This window comes from Perca flavescens, chromosome 23, assembly GCF_004354835.1.
Source record: "Perca flavescens isolate YP-PL-M2 chromosome 23, PFLA_1.0, whole genome shotgun sequence".
Taxonomy (NCBI): Eukaryota; Metazoa; Chordata; class Actinopteri; order Perciformes; family Percidae; genus Perca; species Perca flavescens.
The window spans coordinates 7,225,561-7,252,057 of NC_041353.1; the positions used below are offsets into that span (position 1 = coordinate 7,225,561).

A 26,497-nucleotide genomic window follows, 5' to 3' on the forward strand; every position below is an offset into this window, starting at 1 on the left:
CTAATACACTACACATATTTATTAGGGCTGCAGCTATCGATTATTTTAGTCATCGAATATTCTACGATTATTCCATTGATTAATCGGATAAGAAATACTTAGTAAGAAATACTTGGTAAACAGCAATAGTAAATATTTATTATTGCTGTTTACTAAAAAAAAAGGAAACCTGTCGCTTGTATATATACAAAAGACTGGTTTCCTTTTTTAGAAAAAGCAACCTTTTTTTATTGCCAAATTCCAAGAACCTTAAAAAGAAATACATTACAATAGTAAATTTTTGGTGGCCCAAATGTTAATATTTTTTTACCCAATTCCCCTTCTTGCCTCTGGCTCTTTGCACTGGATATGCAAATACACAGCCTAATACACAGTGAGGAGCATAGATATATCTATGGTGAAGAGAAAGAATAAAGAATGCATGCTGGGGGGAGGAGCCGGTTTGTCTCCGGAAGCAGCTACATTTCCAAAGATTAGAAGCAAACTAATAAAAAGTTACACTACAAACCGACAGCTTTCGTTTTAGCTTGGTAAAACATCGCTATTAGCAGAGTAGCATGCTGCAGGCTAGTTGTGTAAACAGCGCGGTGGACGAGAGCAGCAGACGTCAACTACCTTGTGTCGTGTTGGCTCCATGGAATGGATGAGTACACTGGATGTTTGTTACAGAGATGTAGCAGCATTCTCTCGCCTGTCTCTTCTCTTAGACCCTCGCTTTTTTCGTCTTCCTTCATTTGTAATATGGGCCGTCAGTCTTGTGTCCGCAGAAGCACACACCTCTTGGTCGCTAGTAATAATCCTCCGTGAGGAGACACAGTGAGCCGTACAACCTTAATTACATTGATTTAACGAAGCTTCGAGGCAAAGAATTTTGCTTCGAAGATTTTTTGTAATCGAATTATTCGAGTTATTCGAAGAATCGTTGCAGCCCTAATATTTATATTTAATTTATATTACTCCAAACCACCTTCTGTAAACCAACTGTACACTGCACTATTATACACTTGTTCTGTCTATACTTGAAAATCACATTGCACTTTTTTTGCACTTCTGGCTAGATGCAAACTGCATTTTGTTGTCTTTGTACTTGTACTCTGCACAATGACAATAAAGTTTAATCTAATCTAATCTAAATACTGCCTCAACGTTAATTAAGTATTAGACAAAGCAAACAAAGTAATTATTGGTGCCATGTGGATACAGAAAAATCTGTTTACAAGGCCCTCAAAATCACCAGTTTTCCAAGTTTTTTTCCATATCTAGGGCCTTATATAAAACTAATGGGCATGCAGTACAATCATACCAAGAACATGTCTACGTTCCACCCTACAAAGTTTGGGCCGGTTAAGAATTATACTTTTCAAGATATTAATGCCCAAACATGGCCTCCAAGATGAGGTATTTCTGAGATAGTAAAAATGATACGTTAAGGGTGAAAATATGTATGAAAACATTGGAATTTAATACAAATATTTTACAGGTCTTACTTTTGGGACCTAAATATTAGGTAAACAAACTTTGAGCAAAATCTGAGATGGTCCAGCAACCATTTTCCTGGATTTTGTCTGATTCGACACGGAATGACCCATATGATATTTTACATATCATCTTTTGCATTTTCATGCACTGGTGATTTCTTGGAATTGCATTTCTAGTTATACTTATCGCTTTTATCTAAAGCAACTTACATATGTCAATTATTACAAGGGCCAGTCTCCCCAGATCAACTAGAAGTTAAGTGTCCTGCTTAAAGGCACAACGGTGGCAACTGGGAATTGAACCCACAACTTTTTCTGGCTAATGAATGCTAGCATAGTTCCTTAGCCACTATGCTACCCCACTTTAACAGCCTATCTACTGTTAATGCACTTTCATTTCCCTCAGATACCAACCTTTTTATGTCTTTCACGAAGGACATTCCCATCAAAAATTTCCTGGTGGCAATAGGAACAGTCTGAAATAAAGATATACTTGAGTGAGTATGTATCCTACTGGAAAGCAAAAGAATTAAACAGCAGAAAATAAATAAATATGTCCTATGAAGTATTATGCTACAATGTACATGTCAACTGATACTCTGTTCTATTTAGTTAACACATTTTCAATACATTCCCTACCATTACTTTTTTTCTCCTCTCTTTTTCTTCCTACTGAGATCTACAGCTGAGGCAGGTAAAGTGGTGACAGTGGCTGGCAGGGTGGGAGTAGGAAGGGTAGGAGGAGGTAGGGTGGGAGTGGTGAGGGTAGGTAGGGTGGGAGTGGGAAGGGTAGGAAGAGGTAGGGTGGGAGTGGTGAGGGTAGGTAGGGTGGGAGTGGGAAGGGTAGGAGGAGGTAGGGTGGGAGTGGTGAGGGTAGGTAGGGTGGGAGTGGTGAGGGTAGGAGTAGGTAGGATGTGAGTGGTGAGGGTAGGTAGGGTGGGAGTGGTGAGGGTAGGAGTAGGTAGGATGTGAGTGGTGAGGGTAGGTAGGGTGGGAGTGGTGAGGGTAGGAGTAGGTAGGATGTGAGTGGTGAGGGTAGGTAGGGTGGGAGTGGTGAGGGTAGGAGTAGGTAGGATGTGAGTGGTGAGGGTAGGAGGAGGTAGGATGTGAGTGGTGAGGGTAGGCAGATTGGAAGTGGTGAGGGTTTGTAAGGTGGGAGTGGTGAGGGGAGACAGGTTGAGGGCAGAGGAAGGCAGGGTGAGAGTAGAAATTGTATGGGGAGGCAGTGTGGTGATGGTTGGGGGAATCAGGGTGGGAGTCATGAGGGTTGGTGGAGGTAGGGTGAGGGTAGTGGGAGCCAGGGTGGGAGTGCTGGGGTAAGGTGTAAGATAGGTGGATGCAGCAGGCTTAGGCACTATGGAATAAATATAAAATGTAAGTAATCACAGTCTCTTCATTACTGTTATGAAGGGTTATAGTTGAGAAATGTCATGTCACAAATATAAAAACTGTTGACATAAAAATATGCATTACATTCAATATGCATTGTATTCACAGACATAATGAGGCTAGTGTGGGACAGGTTTTAAGTCTTGCAGGCTCAAAACATTTACCTCAATATTCATATTGTACCTCTATTGTAATTGTATGCTATTATTAATTAACTCAATTTATACCGTTATTTGTAATGTTTATATACCATTTTTGTAAAATCAATAAATTTGAGTATTGCGATATTTTACTATACTGTATATACAGACATATATACAGTATATATACTGTATACATTTTCAAAACAATGTTATGCACATGATAATGCCTTTATAATGTCACAGAAATTAGAATATCTCCTTACACACAAAGATAGGTTGAGAGTCTACACAATTACAATTGAACAGGCGTAGTCTCGTAGACTATTCAATTAAAACAAAGATAAGAGACGGTCTGCGTAGTCCGTTCCGGTTTTGACAAAGGTTTGCGAAAAAAAATAACTTAGCCTTGTGGTGACGATCACATTGAAAAATATAATAAAGTTTCTGTCATCATGGGTAACGAAACCTCCAAGCCATGTCAAGCCTCAGGACCCATTGTTGGTGAGATGAGCCAAAAATATGGACCGAACTGCTTGAGATGTCTGTCTTTAAATTCTTATATTGCACTGTAAATTTTATTCTTGTCTTTTAATGTTTTTAAATTGTTTTAAATTGTTTTCTAACTGCTCTTTAATGTTTTATGTAAAGCAATTTGAATTGCCCTGTTGCTGAAATGTGCTATAAAAATAAAAAATAAAATTTCAATACATTGACTCATAAACCCTGCATCGTGTTATGTATCATATCACAACAAAGCCCTTTTGTCCTAACCCTCTCTCTTTGCTGTAGCTTTATGTTATTAAATCCAGGTATATGTAGTAACCATTTTTGAAAAAACAACTAAATAAAAAAAGAGGTCGTTGGTTCTCTGGCCTATCTTGCTTAAATAAACACTACAAATATATGCAAATATGTAACTTTATATGTAACTTTACTCTGATTGTGGGGGGAAAAAAACACCAGCATAACATTGGCTGTCAGTGAATTGTCAATAAACCATTCCTATGAAATGTTTTTAATCCTTCAACAGATGTAGATTAAACAAAAAAAAGATAAATAATATTTTAATTTGTAGGCTTTGTGAAACAGAATGTACTGTTATGTGGTTCAATAAAGTACAATAAAGTATGAGAAACTGATTATTTTGTTATTAAACTGAATATGTATGCTTACAGTTGAGGAAGGTCTCGAAGACCCCTTTAATTGTGGCAAATGCCTTCATCGTCTCCCTGGATGGCTGCTCTTCCAGGTGGAGCAGCTGGGCCTTAAACTTCTTCTTCCCCTGCTTCGCCACCAGGAGCAGGGGGTAGAACCCCACTGCTTTCAATTTATGTAACTGTAACAAAACAAGAACAAAACACCACATGTTTTTTGTTTGCACATACACAGATACCTGAATGAACAATTAACTAGAAAATAAATGAATGTAACATGCTTACATCAATAAAGGCACTATCCAGTGCCTTTACGGCATTGAACTTTGTTGGTGGTTTTTCTTCAATTTTTTTTAACTTATTCATTTTAATTGCCTTGTATGGCTGCTCCCTTCCACAAAGGTTGCACTTCTTTCTTGCCACGCCAATCATGGCGTGACAGGAGATACAGGACTTTTTAGTCGATCCAGGCATCTTTATGTAGGACACAGTTGGAACAGAGATGGGGTGAGAGGTTTGAATGGAGAAGGATAAAGTAGAGAAAAAAAAGAGGTAAGCGAGGTAGCGTGAAAACTGACATGACTTCTGCACAGACAACATTTCAACAATGTCCACAGTAGAGTTTAGAATGTTTGAAACCACATATTGTTTGGATACTGAATATAAACAAAGCCTATGAATAAAATGTCAGATTTACATCTCGATTTTCACCCCAACTCAATATCTCGGACACTATGTCTCATCCTCCCTTTCACAGATACACAGGTACACAAGTACAGAGACACAATCACAGAGACAGCCACAACAGTTTTGAAATATAATAAACAGCAATCTTATTTAGATCAATTTTATATAGGCCTAGTATTTCTATGGGATTTTCAAAAAGAAAATCTGTTTAAATCTCAACAAGTCTATGGGCCCTATTTTAGGATCTAAATAGACAGTCTAAAACGAGCACACTTGCGCTCAACTTGGCGCTGCAATGCACATGGTATACGATAGGGCCCTATAGCTCCAAGGCCGGCTACACACTGCTAGCGTGGCGTTTCTGTTGCATGTCAGTTGCATGTCATTGCACACCAGAAACGTGTTTGATGCGGCGCTGCGGCTGCTAGCCTTGTCTGTACACATGTATGTTTCCCATTGATAAAATGCAGTAGTAATACTTAATGTTAAAATAAATATATATATATATATATATATATATATATATATATATATATATATATATATATATATATATATATTTATATATATACTGATTTGATTACAGCAAAGACAACGTTGGCAGTATTGACGGCAAAATAGGCTACAGAATATTGCCTACAGAATATTCGTATACAGAATATACACGTTCTGTATTGACAGGTGCAATATTTGAAAATTGATTAAACATTTTTTTAAATTACACTTATATATCTGCATTTGTGTCAAAACCTCGAGACATTCAAACATCAAAATATCATTTATTAAATGTATTTGTGTCAAAATGACATATAAACATCTTTTCGTATTATATGTTGCCTGGAAACGCTTCCAACACGCTTGCATGTCACGTGAAAAATAGGCATCTGGCCTATTTTTAGCATTTTCGGCCGCAGCTCAAGCCGAACACGCAGGCAGTGTGTAGCCGGCTGCGTGGCATGAGCGTGTCAGCTGCGTGGCGTGTCCGTTTTTTTTTGGGCTCCCATGTTAACAGATTAGAGCTTGCACACTGCCTGAATGACACGCACATCTCAGGAAACGCGTGCATGCTAGAAATAGGACCGACACCTATTTTTCAGGTGACATGAATATATTGGAGGCATTTCCATTCAAAAGAGACAGGGAAAAGACTGGCCGCAGCAGCAGCGCATCTGAGACATTTCTGGTATGAATGCACATATAAAACACAACGCAGTAGCCACATAACAGACAGAATACACATGCCACGCTTGCGGTGTGATTAGACCCAAACGTCTTGTGTCCCCCCTCCTTATCTCACGGATAAACATGCACACACACAAACACATTACTACTATCAACCATTATATTTACATTGCATTTACATTATATTGCAACATCTTGAAAGCTGTACAAAAGGTAACGTTAGGTTACATTTGGGTGAAAAAATATCTAAAATACACATTTCTTTCATATTGAAAACGAATGTGTGTGTGTGTGTGTTTTAACAGTTAAAACACATAAACTCAAGAACAGAGGTCATAATTTAATCTTGCTTGGAATGAATTTAGATTTTCATTGCTACAAGATTGCTGATAGTGCTAGCTAGCTGCCCTATGGAAATCATACCAGATATCAAGAAATGCTAGGTCATACAAAAGGTGGGTCTCTATATAAAAATGACTTAAAAACAGGTAACCTAACTTAATGTTTTATTAACTAGGGCTGTCTTAAATGTTTATTGGATACTACCATTGCAACAATGTCCATTTAATTTAATGCATAAGTTGCTAATAACAGTAGCTAGCTAGCTACTACTGACAAGTATTTTAGCTAGCTTGCTAGCTAAGAAGCTATATTGCAAACACAAGAAAATCGTACATTTGTTGATCAGTTGCAAAAGCACATATCGATTGGATTCTGTATACAAAAATAAATATGTTAAACAAGTTGTTTAAATGATAATAATTTTAAATGAATAAAATGATCGTTACCTTTCTGGTATGGTCCTTTCTCAGGGCAGAACGGGGTGAGTCTCGCATGCTACGAGATCTCACGTTGCTGCAGCTACGAGACGAGATTTCACGTTGCTGCAGCTTCAAAAGAATGTAACAGCATTACATTTTCTCACCATGCTATTTTGTAAGGTTGTTACATTTTTAGTAGGAGACTGGGTTGAAAATATACCTATGTTATGACGTCATTTTTGGAATGTCTGTACTGCAATTACTTATCTGCCAACACATGCAGCGACATCAAGCTCAAATAACGGAATACCTGTCAGGCTCTACATCACATGTAGGATGCACGGTGAGGAAAGCAAAGAGGAGAACTCATAACAGAGGAGTGAAAAGTGCAATTTCATCAGCTGGGTGCAGAAAGGTAGCTGTTATTGTCTAACTGACACATTACATGGTTAACAGAATGACCCAAAGTCATTCAGGATCTCAGTGAGAAACCAATCCCACCACGGTGATTTGCTTTTAATAACAACCCTGGCAAACGATACATGCCGCATTTTATTAGATCTAATATCAAAATCAAAACTTTTATTACAGACTCAAGGTCCAAATCACCCACAACAATACATAAATACATATCAATAAACGCACATGCATACACACCTACCTACACATTTAATAAATATAAAAACAAACAAATTTAAAAAGAAAATTATTGTTCCACCAGGAGACAATTATACCAGTGTTTCCACATACGGGATTGGTAGCGTGTAGTGCTTAGACGTATGTCAGTTAAGCCCATTATTATTTCATTTTGTGACCCATCAAGCCGACACATGAATTTAAACATTAGGTTTCTTAAAACAGCATGAAAGGTATTCACTCTTGCAGTCGCCGACCCGAAGGCCCCCACCAGTGCAGCCTCCCCCGCCACACCGCCGCCCAGACCAAGGGCCCCGACGCTCACCATCGCCTCCGGCCAGGTTAATAGAACACTCCAACACACCCACACGGCGATTCATTTCCATCGTAATGGCACGAAAATCTTCGCCAACATCAGTCTGTAGTTGCACCGCACGTTTCAGAGTGCAGACCTCAACAGACAACTGTTCCATTTTCCCAAGTAGGGTCGAGACTCAGTGGCGGCTTGTCAATAAAGGGCGCTGTGGCGCCGCCACCATCAAAATTCCATAAATATAAATGTATAAAAAAATGATATAAAAATGAAATGAAAAATAAAATAGTTTACTCATAACTGGTAGTAAGAGCCTCAGCATTTAATACAAACTGGCTTTAATCGGTTAACTATTTTCTATGTTTCAATATGTTTCCTCCGGTTTCTTGGCTGCAGCATAGGGCTGCTAACCTGACTCCGCCAGATGGATTGCTTCCAGATTGCTTCGCATTTGCTGCGAGTGGAAAACTGGAGCTCGCGAGATCAGGACGGTCTCACGAGGCTATAGGGCTGCAGGGACGCCGGCCAAATGGATGTGTATGTGAGTCCTTAAACTTTCAGCCAGCATGTGACCTGGTCTCTAATTGGTTTCTTAAAAATTCTCCTGCGGACGCACCTCGCTGCGTCCCTGGCGAATCAGAATTGGAGACATGTTATTTTATCCAATCTGATTGGTTCTCAACACCTGTCATTCAACTCTTCCCCCGGCCGCTACTGGAGAGAGAAGGTGGACACAATAGTAGCGCCAGCAGGTAGCTCTTGTGTTGCTGAAATGGTCTAACCACTTTGATTAAAGTAGGAAATTAGCAACAATAAACAAGGAAAGATTCGTGAAAGAGAAGTTATACAACGTCGTGGAGCTGCCGACCCCGTCCAAACGGCGTGTGAATTGAATATTCCGGTGAGTTATCTTAGCTGCTAGCTAGCTAACAGCAAATTACTACTATCGGTGTTGATAACCTTGAGAATTGTTGCTTGATTTTTGTTTTAAAGCCAGTCGGAATTAGCTACAAACCTGATGAACCTGATAAAAGGGTATGGTTAATATTGAAATTGTTGTTGTAAATTTTAACTTAGCTGTTGGTTAATTCAGCTAGACACGTATGTATTTTCTGTCCTTTAGTTGTGACTGCTTTGTTTTCTATAAGCTAGTCAATTAAGATGGACAAATAACATTGAGTTTAAGCTAAAATGTTTAAGTGAAATGTGGTTAAAATGTGTAGTATGTAAGAATATGTTGTATCTTGACGATGGACAATGATTATTCTTCACGTTTTGTGCAGGCTGTTTTTTTTGGTGAGACTCTACTGGGAGACAGAACTGTGCTGCTCAAGTCACCGCCGTCATACTGCCTCCTGGGTTTCATCTTCATCACCACCATCTTCTTACCGCTCACTAGACCTTCGCCATCATCATCTCCACTACTCACAGGATTTTCACGTAGTTTCCCTACTCTATTCTCTGAGGAGCCAGGATGGACAGTTTTACCTGCTAACGGTGGTGGTAGGAACTTGAGTGCACTCAAACTAATGAAACAGGTTATCTCTATGAAATAAGAGCTCTCAGTTTTTGGTTAATTTGGTTTTATATTTTTATTTTCTTTGTCAGGTTTTTGATATTTAAGTTGTGGTTTGAGTACATTGGGTTTGAACCTAATTGGCCTATCTACCAAACTTGAATCTTGAAAGCTCTTTTTAAATACTTAGTTGTTTAAATAAAGTTGTGCTGGTTGTTTTGCCCAGTTTCAAAGTACTGCTTTGTATTTATTTGCCCCCCGCCCCTTAAATCCCACAACACTGTTATTGTATTCTGCTGTGATTATTAGGCCTCTTGTATTATCTTTCCTGCTGTCGGAGGCTCACTCATGTTTAAACAGAGCCCCTCACTGTGATCATTTTCACAGGCAAATGCATCTCCCACCGTCTCTAGTGGCTTTATCAACACGGAATAGGTTTCAATTGCTCTGAACATGATTTCAAACGTCACATGCAGCCAGCCAATGTGACCAAAGATTCATTCCATGGTTCTTTTCAAATAAAGCAGGGAGATTGTAACGCCTCCTGCCTAGCCCGGGTTGATTAGCATACACATGAAAAGGTAGCTGTTATAATAATATGTCTTGTCTCCATTAGATACGTTCATCTCAGGTATGAGTGTGTCTGCTCGGCAATGCAGTCCCCATTCATTATCCAGCTTGTCCCCGACTGTCAAGATTTGAAAAATGATGACCGTACTCTATCACTAAATTCGAAAGTAATGAGTGCTATTAATATTTATTTTTCAGTAGAAGCACGAACAGCCGATATAACAACTGTCACTGACACTTTTATTGTTCTACTAATTACGCTCTATAAGTTTGTTTCCAAGGAAAGTAATGAAAAAGTAGAGACAAAACGAAAAAAAACAACTATTTGTCCCAACTTGTTCAGTTGGCAAATATTACACATTGACTAAGACGAGGTTCAGAATTCTGCAGTAAAAGTATATTAGTTTGACATTAATAATGACAACACCTGAAAATAATGACATAATGATTCTCAATCCCTCTCACAAAGCTCTGACTGGATGGTTGTTTTTCCAACCTTCAATAAACACAACTACAGACGTATTTGCATACCTAGGCGGCGATTCATAGGTCTAGAACCAGGCTGGGTTACTTTTCGTATTGAAATAATGTATGTCTTTGCTGATTGTTTTCTTTGACTCAGTCTGAAGGCACTCAGGCTCTTTCTTATTGCTGGGCTCTGTTTTTGGGAAATCATTTGTTGACACCATGTTTACTGACACAGTTAAGTGACACAGTTACCACAGCTCTATTTTTTTCTAACATTTTTTTTTTTTCATTTATTAATTTATTTTGCGATGAAAGTCTTTCTTATGCTGTGTTGTGTCGAGTGTGTTTTATGTATGTGTAAGTATTTCACCTTTGATGTTCCTCTGAACCCAGAGATTTGATGAGGCTAAGGGAAGGCCTCCTTCCATCATTCAAGCTCATCAAGGTAGCAGTTTGTTTTTATCAGTTATTAATAAAGGTGCCCTTTGGCAGCCATCTCTGTAGCACTCCTTCCATTATTGTTTTTTTTTTTTTCTCCCCTTTTGGTAGCCGCAAGATGAAAAGAGTTAACTAAGCATGAAAATGTATGACCCATTTCATTCACTATAATTCCACAAAAAGCTAGAGCTCTAATAAATGAGCCTGGCAAAGCTTGGTGCTTTCTATTACTGAATACTCCCGGCTAAAAGGCAGGGCTCGGGTCTGTACTGTACAATACTCTATCTGCCTTTTAATGTTGCAACTCAAGAAACCCAGAATGCTGATAATTTCCGTGCTATAGGTGTTAGCCAATGACGCTGCAAAATGAATGATTTGAAAGTAGTTCTAGACAGCTTAGGCATGCTAAAAGGAACAATTGGAGATAATCTCCCTTTCAAGTGCCAGAATACGCTCCATTTCCAAGGCCTTGCTTTCTCTTTGACTCTAAAAGGATGTTGCGGCAGTGCATGAGCAGGCACCTCACCTTTGTTGTCATTTACTGAGCGTCTCTGTTCAGCCTTAAAATTCGGGCCTCATTTACAGCAATAAAAAAATAAAATAAAAACCGTTCAGTTGGGACATTTTTCCTGATCTGTCTCTTTTTTGTGATGCTTCCTTTGTAACCAGGAAAATTCCCTTTTGTTTTCTTCCTGTCTGCAGAGTCATGATGACTAAGTGAGGTGGTTCCCCCGCTGCCTGCTCTCCACATGTTGGACCAGAGCCAGGAATAGTAAAGACATGTAACCTTCTGCAATAAAACCATCACATATCAAAGTGATCGGTTACCCTTTTTAATCCCAAACTCTACCCAGCGGGGGCAGAACCGCAGAACCGCAGCGTTCGCTAACGTTAGCTTCTTGTCTCATCTTGGGTCTGATAAACAGTAAATTCACCAAATTTGGTGTCCACAACACTATTTTCCAATAAAATGTAGCTGTCATATTTCACGGGACCCGCGTGAGTGCGGATTTCATGTCGCGGCTTTTGTCGCTGTTTGTCATTTTGCCTAAGACTGGGTGACAAGTAGTACTCGCCCGGTTGTTTATTTGGTTGCCATGACTTTGCGAGTGATGACATCCTGTCACTGTTCCAGCTGCTCACCCTAAAGGGGAGAGAGAGCGGATGACAGTTTGCTTGAGTTCAGTAGAGGACTCTGCAGTGTCGTGTAATTACGACTTTATGACTTTTCATAAACGGCCAAAGGAGCGGCGGTGCGCAGCGTACATAGCGGAAACCCTGTTGTGCGTCTGCCATATTTCTGATATCGTGGCGGCAGAGATTTCACCATGACGGGTAAACACTGCCTCTCCCTATACTTCATAATCCTTTGGGCTACTGTCTTTTATCGTTATTTATTCATGACACAAGCAGCATCACCTGCAGACTTTTATCCTCACACAGCTGATTTTACAGCGAGTGGAGACGACTTTAAAGTTGTGTAACGGATTAAGATGTGGTGCTGTTGTAAAGTCAAGCATCCTCGTAATTGAACACTTATGGGGCTCTATCACCATCCCGGAGTCGGAGCCCTTTCAAAAAAAGTATTTAGTCACAAAAGAATAAAGCCTAAAAAGCCTCTTATTCCCCCCCCCCAACCCCTAACACCGGCACTATGGAAGCCGCTTTACCAAAATGTTTCAAGGCTTTTTACATATTTTAAAGCCTGCCAGTTCAAAGGTAAATGATAACAAATAAATAACAGCAGAAAATACTATATTGTCATTTCCTGCTCCTAGCTGTCCTTGTTTGACATCTCTCTGTAGGAATAGGAAGACCCGAGGATCTACAGCCAGGGCTTAAAAACAGACAATTAAGTGCATTATTACTATGACAATGGCACTAGCTGTCTTTTACTTTGCCATTTGACTTTCTGATGTTACAAGAGTTTAACAACCCAATTTGTTTGTGATGAACTATAAATAATAATAATAATAATATGGGAAGAATATTGTTTCCACTGCCCCAAAAATCAGTTATTGCAAGTTTAAGAGTCAATATTTTCTGTTTGTTTGTTTTTCGAGATATTTCTGGCGCTCTTTCACCACACTTTATTTCATTATTATCCCAGCTGTGAGCAGCTTCATTTCCTTTGTGTATTGTGGGAGCACATGGGCAATCGGCCATGTTTAGTATGCATGCAGCCTCGTTTGAGAATACTTAATATGTCACTTTTCCAACACATTGCAGACTCAACGCCTGCTTCAAATCAGAATGAAGTATGCCGACTGTATATCAGGGATATTTGCACATATAAAAAGAAACTATTGATAAAGATCAAATATCCTTGAAATGTTAAATGGAAGCGCCATTAATTTTAACCGACTCAACGATAGATTTCTAAAACTGGTTTATGCTAAACACCAGGCACTTTCCAGCCCACAAAGCACACTAACTTATACTAAAAGTAGCCCTGGGATGACTCCCCTGATAGCTTCTTATTAGATGAAACAAAAAGAAGAGGAAGCACTGCGCTGAGCAGACTGTAGCTGCAAGGCCCATCCTGCTGAAACTAATGAACTGGATTCAAAGACAACATTACGACTATACTGTAGAGTAGTGCTATTTAAGAAGTTATTGTGAGTCTATCTGCAAAACCCTCTGAAATGCTGAAAAGGAGAATGCAGCTTGAAGCTGTTGGCCAGGACAGCATCCACTGCCCACTGAGGGAATCACTGCTTAAAAGTGAGATGCAATCAGGCTCGACACTTGAAAATAACATAAAGCTTTTGTGTTGTCAGTTGTTTTGTGTATTCATCACTTGGTTTGGAAAACACAATATTCACTTCTTCGAATGTATCCTTAAAATCACACTGTACACCGCTCCATACACTCAAGGACTATGCATCCCTGTGCACGCTCACTGTGTTTTTCTTCAAGTGCACTAGGGGAGTCCAGCTTATGTAACACTATCCAATTAGGGAGCTGGGTCAGCTGGAGGAACAGCCGTCCATATACAGCAGCTCTCCTCTCAGGGCGCAGCCCTTCTTTTGCCCTTTTTTTTTCACTCAGAGCACTTTTGGCTGAATGTGAATAGCACAAGTCAAACTTCCAGCCACAGCAGTGGACAGGAAGGCAGCTCTGGCGTCTCACGTCTGACCTCATCCACTGGGGTTGCATGTGATATACATAGATGAGCCGTAAATATACAGCCTGGAAGCCAATGATGTGGCTTTTGGAGAGGGAAAATGGCTTAGCAAAAATCTGCAGCAACCTAATGTATGTACTGTATGTACCAATGCAATAATGGGGCAACTTTACCCAGCAGTATGGGTAGGGGAACAAAACAGTATTGCATCAATATTTACTTAATTTTCAAAGCAAAAATGCCAAACATTTCCTAGTTCCACTTTCCCAATTCTAAGGGTGGGCAGTTTTTTTTTTTTTTTGTCTTCTGTTTAAATTCAATATCTTTGGGTTATGTTGAATCTTTGAAGTAGTTTATCAAGCAAAAGTGCAAAAAATTTGCTGGTTTTAGCTTCTCAAAAGTGAGAATTTGAGAATTCGGTTTTCTATCGTTATAATTTAAAAATCTTCTGGTTTGGACTCTAGTCGGACAACCAAGCAATTTGAGGACGTCACATTGTCATTTAGGAAAACTGCAATGGGCATTTTTCACTACCTTCTCACAACGATTCATCAAAGATAATAATCGGCAGGTTAATGAAAAATTTTAATAATTGTTTGTTGCAGCTGTAGGTGGAATGAATGGAAGTTCCATTTTTAGATGCTCCATAATATCACAGACAGTTGTAGATGACTAAGAAAAAGAAAATCCCTCACTAAAGAAACACAGACCATACTTATTTTTTGAGTTGTTTTTCTTATTGAGGTCAGAGAGCCTCTGTGAGAAACAAAAAACTCCATTAAAGTCGCTGTAGGCTGCTTGGCAGTGCCTCACCTCATTATTCTCAAAAAGACAGTAAATTCCCCAGAATTGCCAGGGAAAGCAGCAGACAGGTACCTCCTTTAATGAGGCAACAATCCTCTCGGTTTTACAATAAATTCTCTATTTTCTCAAATGTGACCAAATACGACCTTCTTCTCTTGTTCATTTGCATAATGTGTTGAAGTATCTCACCACCACTTGCTGTGCGACACGGCCATATGTGGAGGAAGTACTGAATCTCAGTACTTAAGTAAAAGTACAAATAACCAGAGACATATTTACTTTAGTAAAAGTAGAAGTACCGCAATGACAACCCTACTTAAAGGTGCAATATGTAATATTGTGTGTAATACTGGCAGCTAGCGGTTAAAATAGTTACTGCACTACCAATTCAAAATACTGGAGAGTCGTCTCCCCCGCCCCCTCCTGCCCAGACTCGAAGTTCACGGAGGTTGCCAGGCTGAGACCGCAGCATTCACAACAATGTAGCTAGACGCTTTTCTCACATAGCCAGACATTACTCCACAGCACAGCGGAGTAGCTAACGTTAGATGCTAGTCTCACATAGCCAGACATTACTCCACAGCACAGCGGAGTAGCTAACGTTAGATGCTAGTCTCACATAGCCAGACATTACTCTGCTGCCCGGTAACGTTAACAGTTAGCAGGGTTAGCATGGCGGCGTTAGCCAGGACCAGTCGGGATCACTTTACTGGCTATGTCCCAATTGTTTTTGCGAGTAACCAACTCGGTTACTCTAGCTATATAATTCACTGTGAGTACACAAATGTTGAAATGACAAAAAATGCCCATCCCTAGTAGCTGTGATAAATTAGCCTGAAGCTAATGCTTACCTGTTCAGGAGAAAATAAGCCAACTCTGCGTCCTTTTGGGATCTAAGCTGTCTCCATCTTTCAAATACATCTCCAATATTTACCAGGGGGTTGTTACGTCTCTGGTCACGCAACTGTTAGAAACATGCTGTTTTCTTTTTTTATGTCATGTAGAATCTATCTCCGTTGATCCTGTTGGTTTGTTTGCTGCTTTCATGGCTGTACTACCGTTACAGCTGTAGCGTGCTGGGTTTACATTTTTACAGGTATATCTGGCAACCCGGCCTGCCTGTCAAACTGGGCCGTTGATAACAACACACAGATCAAAACATAAACATAAATTCCGTCACGGAATGTAAATTTCAAAAAGAAAAAATACTGACATTAGCATTGTTGTCAGAAAAGATAGTATTTCAGTTTAACATGTTTCCTTAATATCTGATGAGGCATTGGTGTCATTTTTGGATTTATTACAGTACAAATATTACATATTGGACCTTTAAGTGATTTACAAAGGGGTGGTTCAGTTATTTTGATGCTGAGCTTCGACAGTATCCATACTGTCCACCACCACAAACGAGGCCTGGCTTTTAAAAAAAACGTTCCTATCCTAACCAGCATAAAACGGAAATATGTTGTTAGAATCGGAATGCGGTTGGTTTTATTCATGGATGTATTTTAAGACGGTTTAATTTCCTTTAATCATGGGAGCGTAAGCAAATACAGTGTGTGAAGCAGCAGACATGGGGAGGCGGATGTGAAGAGGTCCAGCCAAATAAATAAGATATGAACGCGTCTTACGCAGCCTGACGGAGAAGTAAACGACGCTGTGGAGAGAAATAGATGGAAACTGTGATTTAAAAACGGGAATAAAAATAAATAAATAAAATAAAAATTTTAATTTTCACTTTTACCGGAGGCTGTATTACCGAGGGTCAGCGGCGCTGCGCCCGGGCTCTGGATATATATATATATATATATATATATATATATATATATATATATATATATATACATATATATACATATATCTATGGCAACCAAACCTCACTGGTGAGACAAACGTGTGACGGTCAGGAAGACGTTTTGGCAGGGGGGAAAACTGACCAGAAAATGTAACGAAAATTTAACGGAACGTTGTAGAAATGTAGTGGAGTAGAAAGTATAGATAATTGCTGCAAAATGTAACAAAGTAAAAGTCAAAAGTATGCACTATTTATCCTACTTAAGTAAAGTACAGATACGTGAAAAATGTATTTAAAGGGATTCACCACTGTTTGTTGAAATAGGGCTTATCACGGTCTCCCCTAGCTGTAGATAGATGGACCTTAGCTTAGCATAGTGAATGGAATCCTATGTTGCCGGTTAGCTTGTTGTGAGTAAAAGTGAGCCAACAAAAGACAAAAAAACAACTTAATTACTTGCACTAAGACAGAAAAATGCGTTGGCCCACCTATCTACAGCCAGGGTAGACCGTGATAAGCACTATTTCAACAAACAGTGGCGTATTCCTTTAAGTACAGTAACAAAGTATTTGTACTTCGTTACATTCCACCACAGGACACGGCCGTGCCATGTTTCAGGCGTGACACAAACTTCCCTGAAGTTTAAGCACAGTCATCTGTATTGTACAAGTCGTGTAGTGCAAATCCTCCATTCCCATCCAGAGCTGTTTCAAATGAGGCTGTACACACATTGTTACTTGGCTGGAAACTCCCAAGCAGGAAATGACAACAAATGGTTTGACACCATTAGCTTTCCTGGAGCATGGAGCATAAATATTTCACTTTGAAGGTTTTACATCTTTGCTCCAGAAAGATCTCAGCCTGCATCTTACACTCCTGTCCTAAATCCACTGCTATTACCGATCTGCCGCTACATACCCTGAATGGTTGGAGGCTTTACATAACACACACTCTTTCTGCAAACACACACACACACGCGCGCGCGCGCGCACTGGCACACACACACACACACACACACACACACACACACACACACACACACACACACACACACACACACACACACACACACACACACACACACACACACACACGCACGCACACACACATGCACGCACACTGGAGTGAGAGAGTAGCTAAAAAAATGTACCACAGCTGGCCCAAATAGAACAAATGCCTCAAATAACCCTGGCCATTCGTTGTATTTTGGTGTAAAAAAACAAAAGGGGTCTGGGTTTTTAGAGGTGGCTGCATTAATCAGTCTGAAGTAGAGGAAGGAGCCCCTGGCTCTAAGCTATTCTCTACAACATTTACAGTGACAAAGGTGTTTTTATGTAAACCCATCCACGACGGTGAACCACAGTGTTTCTTGTAAATGCGTCCGCATTAGAATCATCAAACAGTCAGGAGAAGATATAATTTTTCCAGATACAGATCTTTCCCTCCAGGGTTGTGAATTATGAAGATAAAAGAAAAGCGGCGACATGGTTCACTGTGCTGTTTGGGCTCTTTTAAAGTATCTCATTTTGTCCTGATCAGTTTTCCACAGAAAGCGTTTTAATTCTCTAAATGCTTTGCTAATCCAATTTGTTGGCGTGCTGGTTCATGGCACTGTAAGCGCTAATAAAATAACTGGCCCTCGAGGGTTGCTGTATGTATTTCCTGTAAAACAAGCTATTGTTTCTTTATTGTGTCTGACTTTCTCAACAGTCTCTTTGTATTTACCTCGCAGGTACTATGAGAGATTTATTTAGGAGTACTTTTTCAGGAACATCACCTGCATTCTGTCATCTTTCCCAATGTTGCCTGTTGTTGCCTTCTGTTGTTTCCAGATATGATTGCTCATATAGCTTTAAAAAACAAAGCAAAAGTGTCACCTGGAATAATTTATTTTTTAATATTTTTTTAGTGTGAGAAAATCATCTGGCGGGATAATTTATATTACATCAATAAATTATACAAAGAATGTTAACAAATGGTAAACAAACAGATGCAAACCATTTCTTTTCCACAGTAGATCAACACGTTATTCTTACTCCAAGCTTCTTCCCTTCCCTTCCCTTACCTCCCATCTTCACTCTTCACACACTACGCTCCGATCTGCACATTACTGCTTACCATTTCCTGCAACAACTGAATTCCCATGGGGCTTCAGCGTGAGACTAGAGCTAGCCTTCAGTAACGCTATTACTGTGCAAGCCATCATTTGGACCGTTTCCATGTAGTAACATAGTCACTGATATGGTCATAACCACTACAGTGCTCAATTACCTATTTTTGAAGAGGAAAATAAACTTCAAGTTTTCGTCGCAAAGGCATAACCTCCTTGATCGACTCTTCCGGGCTTTCAGTGAATCGACCGATGGAAAAAAGAGGTAGGTGACAGTACAAACTTTGAATTTAAATGGTTTCTTCACAATGTCTGAGTTGAAAACGCATCTTGTTGTCACATAAGGGCCCTGTTCATGTTGCAGAGACATTTTAATTGCATTTTGTGTCTGTTAAGAGGCACAAAGGCACTCTTTAGAACATGCCCCCACAACAGCATTTTAGCTAACTGGGACCTCCGTTTTTTTTTTTTTTTTCTCCTATCGACAGTACTCGGAGACATCTAGCGCTCAAGTTTCTGGTAAAAATCGTCTGGAATTCTCTTTAATAATTAAGGTTCCGGTCAGGTCAAAGTTGAACCAGGAAGTTGGTGTGTAAACTGTGCTGAATGTTTACAACGGATGGTTTGAATAATAATTCACCATTCACCTTTGTTTTCTCCTTTAGCTTGTGTCACATCGTATGACTGCTTCTTGGCTTTCTATATTTAAGCAACACTGCTGCATTCCCAGATCAGCAAAACACCATGTTATTATTATTAATAGAAATGATATATATAAATATATAAGAACTAGGTTTGGAATTATCCCCTTAACTGGAGTGATCAGAGGGCAACAAAGAACAATGGTGCAGTCCACCCATGGCTAACCAGAAATGTGAACTTGTTATAACTCAGAATCAATCATATTTTGGGGACATGTTTGGTCTCTAATATGTCCGAAATTTGTGAAAATGGACATCACTGTTTTCCTGTAACCCAAAGTGATTACATTGCTTGTTTTGTCTGACCAACTGCCCAAGGTCCAAAGAGATTCAACTTGCCATCACATAGAACACAGAAAGTGAGGCGGTAAATCATTTATTGCTTGAAAAATGACAAACCAATTATTGATCATCAAACTGTCTCTGTACTACCAAAAATATAGGGAAAGGAAAAAGCTCATGAAAAAAGCTAATACATACATTAATAAAGCATCATTGATCTGCATCTGAGACATATTGTGGAAAAACTTGTATAACATTTACTTGTACTGTAAATGAGTTTGGACCTTCAAGATTTCATTCTGTTGAAAGAGTCATACAACCAGCTGGATTAATTAAGGTTAAAGTCAAAATCAATCCAGATTAGCATGCACTTGATTAAATTGTCCAGAGTAATTAAATATCTTGTCTCCTCGGTCAGAGGAGATGGAAGTAAAGTGAGAAATATCTCCATGCAGTTGGGAAGCTAGCCAGCTCAACTTCCTCCCTGCAAAGTGGATAAAGACTCATTGTGAGCTGGAGCCATATGAAGAATGACAAGTCGAATCCTTTCTACACTTTTCATCACCGCTCCAGCGATCCTGGCAGGGTGGGAAATTAGCCACCACCGCCACCAGCCAATGGCGGGTGCTTTTTCAAAGTGGCGGGTGACTTTTTTGCCTTGTATATCAGCCACAGCGGCGTCTTGGGCGGTGCTAAGCACCGGAAAAAGCCGTGGTGCCACTGCAAAATAGCGTTGGGAAGGAACATGTTTTGGTGGAACGTGTTTTAGTCATGCAACAGAGTAACTCTTCTGATTGGTTTTCAGTGTTAGTCCGTTATACATATAGCTGAGCCGAGGTACAGACGAAAGGAAAATTATCGGTTAAAAAAAATAAGGCGAGATATCCCCGGTGTTAAGAGGCCCGCTGCAGAGTCAGCAGGAGCTATGAATGTACAAACTGTTGAAGGCGAAGTAAAGAAAAAGAGAAGGTACTTTTCGAACGAGTGACACATTGATGATGAAGGGAAAACGAGGGAATGGTTAGCCTACCTCCCCGACGACCAGTCCATGCACTGTACTATCTGTTCGTTATAGGGACAACTAACCTTAAATTAGAGGCAATAAAAGACCAGGAGTCATCCAAGTCTCATATCAAGGGCCCTGCCATACAGCTGGCGAAGACGGGACCCCAGGAGTAGAGTGTGGCAATAAAAGGCTATCTGCTCTAACCCTACAATTACTGTAGAATATGACCAAACACAATTTTACCATGGTCTCGCAGGTTTTTTTTTTTTTTTTTTACATCACTTTTTATTTGCCTATATTAATAAAATATGTATTAGTAATACAAAATAATATATTGAAAGCAATTCAAAATATGCACTATATAGTTTCTTTATTTTATAAATTTGAATTCTGGAAAAAGTGTCTTGTAAAAAATATAAGTGGCTGGTAAAATTGGGCATCCACCAGCCACTATGTGGCAAAAAAAGTTAATTTCCCACCCTGGATCCTGGAGCCCCACTTGCCCCTTTATGGTTAGAAAAAAAAAATGACGAACACATCCGAAGTGACAGCAGCTTCTCACGCAGATGGTATTTTATCTAAGTGGAAATAGACCTTTTTTTAACGGCAGACATGTTGACATGTCATAGTAGGTAAAGCACAGGTGTATTCAAAACCATTAATGATGGCTGCATTCCACTTAGGAGAGGCCCTGGTATTGTGCATGCTGACTCACTGGAATAGCTTACTGGGACACTTGATGGAACTGAGCCATTGTTAAGGTTATCCATTTCAGCGGTGCTTTTCCTACTATGACAAGTCAAAATGTCTGCTGTGAAAAAGGTCTATAAAGAGCGTGCTTTTCAGAGGATGTCCAAACAGAGTGAATTCAAGTACTTAGTGTTATAGTGTAATATCCAATGACGCATTGGGGTCATTTTTGGATTTATTACAGTAAATATATTACATATTGGACCTTTAACAGAGCCATCACACATACTAAAATGATTTCTTTGCTCTGGTATTGGGTTATAGTAGATTGATATAGTGTGTAAGTGCCTCCCTGTGTTAAGCTTTTCTATCGATGACCAAAAGGTGCATGCCAAGTGCAAATACTTAAGATTTGAAGATGGGCAACACTACTTTAGTTAATCCCCCCAAAAAAGTTTAGGTTGAAATCAGGTCTAAAAAGAGATAAAAACCAATAGTGTTTTTACATTGTATGGGGAGGTAGTCATGTCGAGCCATGCCGTGAACGGCCGCAACCTTGATGATGTGTTGGAGGTGTGCTCGTCACAGAGCACAGTAAAAGCCCATGTAGCGCATCAAGTTTCTTTCCAAATATAAGAAGGAGTTTCCAGCATTAGCAACATCTGCACGGCTCTGTACTAAATCCTTAAAACATCCACGTAATAAAAAGCGTCTGGACTCCAGCTGGAGCGGCCAGTTGCCGCTCCCTCTGTTCCATCACAGACGTGTTAAGCTTGCCAAAAAGGTGTCTGATCAGCCTGGATGTCTTCTTTAGAAAAGCTGTTGTTATCTCCCACCGCTGATCTAAGTGCCTTCCTGTCCAAACAGATAAGAGTGGATCAAAATGGTAACTTCTTATCGGCAAATCCAATGTGGTGTGTAACTGCACATATACAGTATATGGACAACACATGGCACATTATGTGGTGAACATGAAGGCAGTTGACGTAAAAAGCAGGTCAATAACTTGGAAATTGCTTCTCATAATCCTCCAAAGGATGCTTCATAAAATATATGCTGGGAAAATTGTATTAATCCCTTTCAAATTATTCCATGATAGCAAAAAAAAACACCCTGGCAGTTATTAAGTTGCTGCAGACCTCCATCTGTTTCTGGGTTCTCTCCAACAAACTTCTAATCAGCTCTGATTGTTTTTTTTTTTGCCTGAAGGCTAATGCTAGGTGACAGATCCAGATCCTGTAACATACTTCACTTTGCTAAATATCCTCTTAAGTTACGGGGAGCATAAACCGCTCATGTCACCGGGAAATTAAAAGCTTGGCAGGATTTTAACCTTGCAGCTTGATTTGAAGTTTTGAAACTGTAACCGGGGAATTTCTAAACTTTTCATCTCAAAATTGAGTATGGTCCCTCAATGCCAAATGTAAATTAGTCTCCGCAAAGTATTTGGCAGGTACTGATGCGTGTTATTACATTACAGGACAAGGACAATCTGGAATATTGTATTAATTAATTTGCTAATTAAAAGAAATATTTTGTTTTTCTTTCTCTCATTCAAGCAAAGGCAAATGTAGTGTACCTTCATGTGTTAAGGGGTAAAGAGGTTCATTTTTGAGTTGATACAGAGAATGATGACTTTAGGATCTTCCTCAATGTTTGTGTCCTTAAAAGTCCCGCTGATTCTTTTTGCAGCTTGATTCAGAAGTGGGGGTAATGCTGGGTTACAGCTTTCACTTTTACAGTAAAAACTCTGGGATGTCTTATATAATGCTGAGTGAGCTGCCAGGTGAATTAGAGGCCGGCACTTGACGGGGAAAATGTTTATAGACAGAGGAGCTACGCCTCCGACAGAAAACCCCCATGTCGGCCCCAGAGAGAGAGAGAGAGAGAGAGAGAGAGAGAGACTGCCTGCCTCGCTGTAGCACCCTCATCAGCAGATCTGGAGTGCTGCCACAGTCAGGCTGGGTCACAACTCAGAGGGAGCTTACTTTAATCAGAGGCACGCTTCCTACCCCACCACCTCCTTTCAAGCACTCAGAGAGGATTGTTGTGTGCATGAAAGGGAACGCACAGCGAGATCGGCTTCGCTGTAGCAGAAACTCCGTAGCACTCGTGCAGATTGATTGATTGATACACAACACCAGTGACGATGTTTGTTCAGCTGGAACAGTTGATATTGACTGCTACTTACTGAACAGAGGACAGGAATAGAGACTGAAATTCTACTACAGAGGAGTTCAGTTAGAGTCAACTCATTTGAAGAAGTGTGCCTACGTTGTGGCCTCTTTGGCAAACCACCATTGTGAAAAAAGGATCAACAACAAAATGATCACTGGCATACATTTCTGTCCAATGATTTCTTTTAGATTCAATAAAGTCATTAAAAGGTCATCAGCAGTATCAAAGGCCCCATTAACGCTTATTATATCACATAACATTATTGCCAGACAAGAATGTTGGCATTTCTTTCATGTCCTGTGGCAATGTTTTTACAACTCTGGCTTTCTACAGTATCTGCACATGGAAACTTTGGTATGGCCATGGTTAGGGAAAGATTGGGGTTATGACAAACATTAATTGCAGGTCTGTGACGGGACGCAAACTTGGGTCTCCTGCATCAAAGTCTGACATGCACGCCTATCCACCTTCATTAATTCCCACCCTTATTTTTCTGGCTCGCTGCATAGAGTAGAGAGCACACTACTTCCTAGTAGTACTGGGTATTGGTACTCAATATGAGGTAGCAAACAAAATAACCTAGTAGTAAGTAGTATTGAAACCGCTCCAGTCAAGCGATACCTGCATTTGATTCTTTTAGATCAAGAACAAAATGACTGTTTGTATGGTTTTGCTCGCAGCCAATCAGTGCAAGTGTTTTTGCTCTGGTTTATTGGCATGTCTTTAAACCAATCACAATCAATGCAAAATAGCCTCGGGAAGGAACTTGTTTTCGTGGAACACATGTACGTTCAAAAGTTGTGCGGGAGAAAGCTCAGATTGGACAGATAGTCTAGCTAGCTGTCTGGATTTACCCTGGAGAGATCTGAGGAACAGTTAACCATAGTCCTCAGAACCTCGTGGATCTAGACTAAGCATGGTGATGCTTCCATTCACAGGATGGTTATGAAGTAGAAATAAATGGTGTCAAATGAAGTACTTTTAGTATCGGTATCACTCTAAGGGTACCGGTATTGGTATTGGTCCTGGTATCGTAATATTTTAAACGATACCCAGCCCTACTTCCTAGGTAGAGAACACAAATCGGAAGGAACAGAATTGTTCAATATGAACTCAAATTGCTTGGATGCTGGGCTACAGTTCCAAGTATCCTGATAAAAATCAAGTTATGGTGTAACTTATGTTGCACCTTTATTTATATTTAGCCAAATACTGGGGGGGAGTAAACTTTATTTTACTATATCTCTCTAATATTTTTTCATACTACTATGGGCTAACAGTTAACATAGAAACGATGAGAAATACATTTACATTAAATGCCCTCTGTAAATAGACAGTATTACATGGCTACACTGCCCTGCTGGTAGGGGCAGTTTTTTACAACTCGACCTAGTTTCACTTAACTACGGTGCAGTAAAGTCAATCAGATGTCCGTGATGTGCATAACGACAGTACAGTGGGACGTTTGCCTTCAACAGAGCGACAGTAATGTAATAACCTAATATACTATCATTACTGAGATTAAACTACATTCTCGGTTATGTTTGCACTGAATAACGCATTCAATAAACAGAAACATAACTCTTGCAGCGCACATGAACAAATGCGTGATATTAGCTCACACATAAAATAGCACCCTCATGAGTTAGTCCACCTTGTCGGCCAGCCATCACGACGGACGATGATAACGGCACAACGGCACAACCCTACTACATGCAAATCTAGGTAGGCGCTACTCCAGTCCAGTGATCTCTCACTTGAGTTACAAAATGACAAACCTCTCAGATGTTGCATAAGTCAACCAAAGGGCCAAACACCCTAAAAGTTGGAGTTGACTTTAGAACAAAAGATTAACTGGGCAATGCAGTAGATTTCTCACATTGAGTAATACTTTATTTCTTTGTCTCCTCCTCAAGGCTCATAAGTACATCTGGGGACCAGATGATGAACATGTCTGTGGGCATTATAACAGCCTTCAGCATATCCACAAAATCCTTCCAGATGTTATTAGTCTTGCTATCAAAACAGAAAATCACATTGCAGAGACTAAATATGTAGTAAGCAATAAAACTTGTACCTGAAATTACACTTCCAGTAGGTGAAATATTACATGATTTACAATTTACAAGGTTCATCAGATAAATTTCAGAGTGAAAGTGAATGTCATTTAACTTAATATCCTGAATTGGGATTGCAGAAAACTAATGAAGGTGTCTGATATTAGCTAATGAAATGTCAGGGCCAAAATTAAGCCTATGCAGGTGGTTATTAACCACAAATAATTAACAGTTGGGGTGACAGGCGCGGAATAACGGAGTGTGATAACAAACCCATAGGAACGAGTGCAGTATGTGTGGCACACTCAAGGGAAGAAAATGAGACAGGCCTGTACCTCGGTGCATCGCATTGACATCCTGCTGATTTTAATTTTTCAGGAGAGAGCAATTTAACACATCGAGTGTTGTTCTGGGAAGCCCGCTGATTAAAATTGTCTCTGTGTTATTACCCAGTGGACACACACTGGCATCAAGGGACCTTCAGTAAAGCAACACATTTAACAACAAGCTCAATTATTAGGGGTGTGACGAGACACACATTTTAACACTATTTTACAGAAAACTACAATGAAGAAATAAGACTGGAAAAATAGTCCTTTATTCAACCGAAAGTCACAAAATGAAAACCGAGCACTGAAAGGTTTTGCCACAAACTCACATAACTGGCTTCTCTCCTGTATAATTAAGAGTTACACTGTTATTCCATATGTACGGTGGAGAGAGAGTCTCTTCCCTCAGAGAACCACGGTTACAACGTAACCAAGCGTTTTCTGGTAGTTGTTGGGACCAAATGTTGTGTACTTGAATTTGTCATTGTACAGTTGACAGAGAGAAATAAAGCTTATTTTACTATCGTTTCACATTGATTACGTTCTAAAGCACAAATAAATTACCATCAAACACTCAACAGATGCGCTTTTCCCCTCTTCTGCATTTTATGAATTGCAGCAATAAACAAGGAAGTAGGCTACTCTAATATTGATTTATGACCATTATAGGACAAACGGAGAAC

General features: G+C 39.7%; 1 protein-coding gene and 1 long non-coding RNA gene across 3 annotated transcripts in view; one reads left to right on the forward strand and one right to left on the reverse strand.

Annotated features, from left to right (window-relative positions):
• Positions 1-26,497, reverse strand: part of btbd11a (BTB (POZ) domain containing 11a) — a 203,454-nt gene that overhangs the window by 108,127 nt on the left and 68,830 nt on the right. The window lies entirely within an intron of this gene.
• Positions 8,366-10,792, forward strand: LOC114549882 (uncharacterized). Its single transcript, XR_003691604.1, has 2 exons — positions 8,366-8,644; positions 9,027-10,792. It is a non-coding gene; the product is annotated as an uncharacterized LOC114549882 (long non-coding RNA).